The sequence below is a fragment of the Mytilus edulis genome, chromosome 7 (genome assembly GCF_963676685.1).
Source record: "Mytilus edulis chromosome 7, xbMytEdul2.2, whole genome shotgun sequence".
NCBI lineage: Eukaryota > Metazoa > Mollusca > Bivalvia > Mytilida > Mytilidae > Mytilus > Mytilus edulis.
The window spans coordinates 21,289,127-21,297,513 of NC_092350.1; positions in this window are offsets into that span (position 1 = coordinate 21,289,127).

Genomic DNA, 8,387 nt, shown 5'->3' on the forward strand with positions numbered 1-8,387 from the left:
CATGATAAGAGGGCAATCCGTCATGCGCATATAAGTCACAGTGCTTTCGAACTAGGATATCAGTTTTATAAGATAATAAATACTGCACAATCCGTTCGTCTGCATTTCTTGAAACCACTGCATTTCTTTTAAGAAACACTGAAACCGGTATTTCTTAAGTTTTCAATTGCAAAAAACCTTATTAATATCTATTCAGTCATTACACTAAGAAGTTGATTTTATATGAATCGAAGGGATTATTTATTATCTGTTTTCCAAGTAAGACTAAAAAATATGCTGTAATCGAAGTTGAATTTTGATGCACTTTTTAATTTTGTCATGGGATTTCTGTTCATCTTGTACTGTGTTTCCCTCTTATTATTCTATATTTAATGACTGTTAAATGTTTCAAACTTTAAAAAAAAAATCATTTTATTATGTTTTCCTGTTCAATCTATTATGTCTACCTTAAAAAAAACCAACAAGATATTCAGCACTAAGATAATAATAACTGCATCTGCCACCCCACCCCATCCATTGAAACATGACCTCCATTTCCTCGATTGAATCATGGTATCACATTTGTGAATTGTAAAATCACAAAAATACTGAAATTCGAGGAAAATTCAAGAAGGGAAAATTTATCTGTAAAAGCTACAATTTATATCATTTTATTTTGATAAATTATATCATCAAAAAGTCGCCGAAGTTCTGTTTGAAAGTGTTGAAACAGAAATGTGATTAAAACATCGTCAATAAGTTTACTTTTCTAATAAGGATTACTTCAAATTTTTAGGTTCTTGTATAGGTTCTTGTAGATATTTAAATATATTGATCTACTTTAATCCATTTATTGAAATATTAATGACATGTTGTCCTTAAAAAAGTTGTTTAAATATGTACTTTAAGTCTCCAGTTGGTAGAACGATTCTTGAATACTTAAAACACCTAAACAGCATAACACAAGCAAACGCACTTGGCTTAATACAAACAAAATAAGCATTTTGAAAAAGACTTTTGCACAATTAAATCAACTCAAAATCAACAAAAAAAAATAGTGACTCCACTTTACATTAATGTAAGTGAATATCAAAATTAAACTTTCTTAAATATGTGTCTTAAACTGTCTTTTTAAATCGTTGTGAATTGGATTGTTTGTGTTTGCTGGTTAAAAAACGATACAATTTAGATATTCTGAATTTTTTAAACAATGCAAAAGTAAGCCCCAAGTACTGCAATTACATGTAGCTATTGCTTAACTACAGATATGATTTTTAACGTTGTTTATAAAGTTAGATTAATTGTGTCTTTGATTGCTGTCTATCATATTTTTGTGTGTTTTTTATTGTTTAAACATCAATTGTCAATCATTCAACATCTTCGTATTTCTTATGCTGATGATAATAGAATGAAATTCAAAACAGTGTAGCTGTGGCCATTGATTGTCACATTAAATTCATCCATTGACTGGGACAATTTACGTGAACGTTTGTCTGTAACGACCACTGTTCACGACGTACCTACGATAGACATTTAAACTGTGGGGTCACCAAAGGTTTCTTAACGCCTCTAATTATAAAATAATTCGAAAAATTAATCAGGAATAACCTTTACGTTTTGATTTATATAATATATATAAATTAAAACATCGTGTTATTTCTGATTTATTTTTCGAATTACTTTATTTATGTGTTGAGAACCTTTGGTGACCCCATAGTTTAAGTGTCTTTAAAAAGTACATAGTGAGCAGTGGTCGTTACATACAAACGTTCACCTAAATTTTCCCAGTCAATGAATGAATTTAATGTATCAATCAATGGCCACAGCTACACTGTTTTGAATTTCATTCTATTTAAGATGAGTCTTAATTCATTTATATAGATATTTAACAGCAATATTTTTTTTTTGAAAAGGAACATTAATGCTATTTCAAATTGTAAAGATAGTAAAACTATTTGGAAGTATGTCAAAAGTCTGAATCCTAAAAAAGTACATAATAATATCACGCATTTAGAATATAAAAATAGTGTAATTCAAAATGATGTTGATATAGCAAATACATTTAATGTGCATTTCACAAATATTGCTGAAAGTATAGTTGATGACAAGTTATGTAATAATGATGATGGTGCCAGATTTGATGCACTCAATAAATTTGTAAAATCAAAGTTACAAACGGGTAGTGAAAAATTCATTATACCAGAAATGAGTATTTTAGATGTAAACATGTATTTAAAAAAACTTGACAAGTCTAAAGCAACTGGTTTAGATGATGTCGGACCAAATATTTTAAGTATGTGCAGCGATGTCATTGCACCAGCCTTGACATATATATTTAATCTAAGCATCAAAAGTGGTAAATTTCCAAGTATTTTTAAAACTGCAAGAGTTTGCCCAATTTTTAAAAGTGGCGATGCCTGTAATCCTGATAATTATAGACCAATAGCAGTTTTGCCTTGTCTCTCAAAAATCATAGAACGACATATAGCTAATAGTTTGTATATATTTTTAAATAGTAATGACCTTCTTAATACTACACAGTCAGGTTTCAGACCTAAACATTCGTGTACTACTGCACTTACTAAATTAGTAGATGAATGGTTGGCAAATATAGATAATGGAGAGATAAACGGAGTTATATTTTTAGATTTAAATATTTTTAGATTTAAAGAAAGCTTTTGATCTGGTTAATCATATAATTTTATTGAAAAAACTTGAATATTATAATGTTTCAAATTGTACACTAGACTGGTTTAAGTCATACTTGTTTGAACGAAGCCAACAAGTTAAGGTCAATAACGTCATGTCTAATACTAAATGCATAAAAACTGGGGTACCACAAGGTTCTATCCTGGGCCCTTTGTTATTTATTTTATATATCAATGATTTACCACTTAATATAGAACATTCATTAATAGATTTATATGCAGATGATTCTACATTACATTGTAAAGGTAATAATTTACTTCAGTTAACTTCTAACCTTCAAAATGATATTCATGTAATTGAAAACTGGTGTGCGCAAAATTGTATGAAATTAAATGCCAAAAAGTGTAAATCAATGATTGTTGGTTCAAAACAAAGACTTTGTTCAACTGGAAACAGTTTAGATATCAATATTTCAAATGAACAAATAGAAAATGTAGATTGTGAAAAACTTCTTGGTTTATATATTGACAAAAACCTAAATTGGAATCAGCAGATAGATAAAATGTCATGTACTATATCAAACAGAATCAATTTATTACAAAAGATAAGAAAATATTTACCTATGCATATACGTATTATCTATTTTAATGCTTATATTCTGCCATTATTTGATTATTGTTGCAATATATGGGGAAGCTGTTGTGAAAGTGGAATAAATAAACTTAATAAGTTATTAAAGAAATCTGCTAGGGTTATAGTAGAAGCTGACATAATGACATCATCCAGTTTATTGTTTAATAGTTTACGCTGGTTAAATGTGGAAAAACGCATTCAATACCAAAAGGCAATACTTGTATTTAAATCATTAAATGGTATGGTTCCTAACTATTTACAAGAAAATTTTCATTTTACTGATAATCAAAATTATAACTTACGTTCAGCTGATGAAAAAGTATTAAATCTTCCAAAACCAAAAACTAATTTTTTAAAGAAAACATTTACATATTCAGGTTCTCAAATATGGAACAGTTTACCAAATGAAATAAAAATGAGTAATACACTTGTATCTTTTAAAACAAAATGTTACAAATTTTTCATCAATTGTGCAAATTAATATGCTTTTTCATTATTATTTAAATACAATTGTATATTGTGTATAATATAACTTTATAATACTCTATGTACTTATAAATATGTTATTATTATTTTGAGGACTCTCAGGAAGATTAGTTTTAACTAATGGGATCATCCTCTTGAAATAAAGATTATTTATTTTTATTTATTTATTCAAATATACAGTGCTGAATGAAACACAGTATACATGCTTGTGATCCATACAGATATCATCATCTGAAAATCAGACCTTGCCTGGTACTTGTTCCTTATCAATTTTAGAAAACATTGGCGTAGTTTTGATGTGATAAATTTCAATTAGTTTGCTTGAACTGTTCTAATGGTGCTTTAGGGCATTTATACATACAACATTCACATAATCCATAAGTTTTAGAAATATAACACCATGTTCGGTACAAATCTGATGTTTCGTCAGTGATGACCGAGGACAAACTACCATATTTGAAAATCCAAAACAATAATGATACAAACTTTGAAAATCGGATGTCAAATCGTATAAAACATGTATTAGACATTTGACAATGCTTGAAATATTATGGGCCTTATTCTATTTCGTATAAAAAGAGATACAAAGGAATGCTCCAACTCCGTCCAATTAAAGCTTTCTTTGAAATTGAATACGAACTGACAATGCCATGGCAAAAAGTAAAAACGACCAAAAGACACACTTTAGTCTTTAAAACAAATCATGAAAAATTGAAGACCCACCACAATCTGGGATGATCGCCAGTTTTAAAAGGCAAATAGATCCTGCTCCTTAATTAAGTGGCATCCGTTACGTTGCTTATGAAATTACATTTCCGGTGACAAATCTTATTTGTTAGGTGACATTTGACGTTGCTGAACGTCCAGTTGCAAATATTTAATTCATGTTCAGGAAGGAAGTTCCGGTAAAAGAGGTCGTCCGGGATAAAGGTCTGAAATTTTTTATCTGCCACTGAAAAATGAGGATACATTGCATAGGGACAGACATTTTGCCTTGCGACAAGTCACTTACGGACCCCTAAAAGATTTTTAGCAAGGGTTCTTAACGTGAAAAAAAACAACGTGGCACTCTATTTAAACGGGATACGCAGGTTATATTTTATCATAGATTTCACGTAAATTTAAATTGAGAATGGATATGGGGAAGGTTAAATTCATGTGAATCTCATGTCAAATTCAAGTGAATTTCACCTCAAACGAGCTTAATTTATGCTCCCGATTCAACGTCCCCATTCTAACCAGATACAGGTCACATTCGGATAGTGGTTTCGACAATTAGAACATATCCGTCGTCATCTGTGCAACAGTTATTCCATAGCAGTCACTGCAACCAACTCGCGATGACTGTTAAATTTTGCAAATGGATGACTTCAACTTCAACACATGAAACTTTTGGCTGTCTTATTCTTGTAAGCAACGACCCCCTTTGAAAGGAATCATAATAGGGAATGCTAGCTTTGGAATATCGTATCAACTGGGAGATATAGATTATACTTTATGTGCAAGCCTTGCTGGATTGTTGCTTCATCTCTTATATCGTACAGTTTTGTTCTCAACTGAACCCCACTATCAATTTATAGATGAAAGTCAAGACATGTGACAGAATTACATTTATTTGATGTATCCTTTATATGAAGTTCAAGTGGATAGATGCGTCCAACATAGTCACTGAACTTTGCATTATTCAGATAGAGGACATCTTTTATTTAGCGAAAAGTGAAAATAATAAAGATGTCCTCTGATTGTATAATCTTCAGAAATTGCACGAAATTATTTTTTTCATTTGATGTCTCTGATTGTTTATCTACACTAAGCTTTGAAATTTACATAATAAGTTTTCAAAATCTTAATGTCTGTAATACGCAAACTCCATAAAGAACTATTGCCCTACGTAGCACAGAACTTACTTATGTTCTCATTCGCTTTGCTCGTACGAACATAAAAATTGCCTTAATGATGTGTAAATAAAACAACAACTAACGTTACCTTGATAACATTTTTTCTTTGAATTATCAAGAACTATACTGCTAAAAAAAATTGATATATGAAAATATTCTAAATATAAACAGCAACAACTGTCTTTTTTCTTGAATGTCCAATAAGACATATAGTAAACCCTATACAAAACGATCGATAAAATAGAAGATTTTTATGCCCCATCTACGATATTAGAGGGGCATTATGTTTTCTGGTCTGTGCCTCCGTTCGTCCGTCAGTCCCACTACAGGTTAAAGTTTTTGGTCAAGGTAGTTTTTAATGAAGTTGAAGTCAAATCAACTTGAAACTGCCCCATGATATGATCTTTCTAATTTTAATGCCAAATTATAGTTTTGACCCCAATTTCATGGTCCAGTGAACATAGAAAATGATAATGCGAAGTTCAGGTTAAAGTTTTGGTTAAAGTTTTTGGCCAAGGTAGTTTTTGATGAAGTTAAAGTCACATCAACTTGAAACTTAGTACACATGTTCCCTATGATATGATCTTTCTAATTTTAATTCCAACTTAAAGTTTTGATCTCAATTTCACAGTCCACTGAACATGGAAAATTATAGTGCGAGTTGGGCATCCGTGTACTATGGACACATTCTTATTTTATTGTAATTTCCATTTTTCTGTTCCTTTTGTCTCTTCTTACGGCAGGTACAATCTTCTAATATAGCTTTTGTATAAATAAGTAATTAACTTTATCAAGCCATAGGTTTTGTTACCACAAATAACTTGAACTTAACTAAGTAAAGCATTATAGATATATGTACAAAAATTTGACTAAAGTTCGGCTTTACCATAAAACACCTTAATACAAACAAGGTCAGCGGTATTGCATACCAGAGGTTCTTCAGTTCTATGTAAGACTTAATCAATGCATACAATGTAGATGCAATTTCTACGCTGAATTATTTTGAATTATTTCGTGGTCGCATGTCGTAAATAGCATTAAGAGCTTTTGAATAGAAACAATTGTTTTTAAAGTTGTATTACTTTACTTTACTTAATCATTATATTTTAAACACTCAGTAAATAGGTTGACACGTATTATTATGTACATATTTAAAATATAGAATACTTTTGTAAAAACAGGACAACTAAATGCAAACACCACTTGGTCCAAGTTAACCTATACAATCAATTTAGGGCGAAGACCACTTTTCGTGACGATGAACCTTGTGGTCCCAGTTTTTCTCATAAGTTTTGCAAATGTGCTTGTTTTTCTTCTACCACTGGACTCTTCTGATCGAGTTGGATATGCTGTTACAATAGTCCTCACCTTCACGGTCTTTATGACTATGGTCTCTGACCTACTTCCGGCTACGGACCCATTATCAAATTTCAACATATTGTTACTACTACAATTAACCTTTAGTACTGTCGTTACGTTGGGTGTTTTGCTCGTCCATTTCATTTACAACAAAAATCCTTCAGACAACGTTCCGCATTGGCTACGATACTTATGCTTACGAAAAACAAATCAGCAAGAGGAACCTATCTGCAAATTAGGTAAAGACAAATCGTATCCATGGACTGGTTGTAACAGCAAAATTTGGAAACACGTGGCAGGAATAATTAACAAATGCATTCTGTTCGTGTCAGTTGTCATCATTACCATCGAGGTCATTGTTTTCTATAGCTTAACTTGCACCTGAGAATAAAATCTTATAAACATTATGTTTTATATTGACTTGATTAACCGATAAATCGGAATATCTGCGCCATATTCTGACATTTGTAATTTACATATGCTGTATTCCAATTTCCGTATAGTTTTCTTGTTTGTGCATGGCACGTTTCTAATTTGCCAAAAAAAAAAAATCTTCTAGATAAAGATCGTTTGTAAAAGGGTTATTTCCTGTTTTCGATTTTAGTGCATTTGGTTTGGTTCTATAAACAAGTGTAACAAATTCAAAATCCAATCAACATTTTTCGGCGCACTGAAAAGTAACAAAAGACGTTTGGTAGAGTTCAAAAGTTTGTATTGTATTAAATACCAAAACTATTTCTATAGAGCTTTTTTCAGCTTTAAATCATCATTTTCTTTTACTTAGAAGTCCGGTAAATTGGCTTCTGTTGCAAAAAGGAAACGATATAGATAGTTTCCATACTAGAGCCGAAAACACACACTTTTGCAATAAAAAGAATCAAATAAAGATTTTAACGAATAGTTACAAAAATAACAAGGTATATGGTTGTACATGGCACGACTACTCACAGTATATATATTGTGTGTTTTAAGTAAAATTATGAATAAAAAAAAAATATTAGAATACTCGTGCTGTATATGGATATGGTATCAATATGAGTTTTGAATGTAATGGTATTTATATAGAATATACCTCAAATGTTATAGTATCCATAGAATTTACGTATGACGTTACATCCATCTATCTTTTATTTATATGTTGTTTTAATATTATTATTGTCTGTATTTCAGTGGATCACGCCTCTATTGTGCTCTTTCCAATAAATATTGAATTGAATTGAATATATATTATATATATATATTTATATATATTAGAAAGAGAAACTTTAAGATCTGTTACCAACATTACACCTATCAAAACCGAAAAATTACAGCAAGACTTAAGCTAACGAGGGCGAGCTTATTGATTGCCAAATGTATGTACACACGCACGTGAACATATCT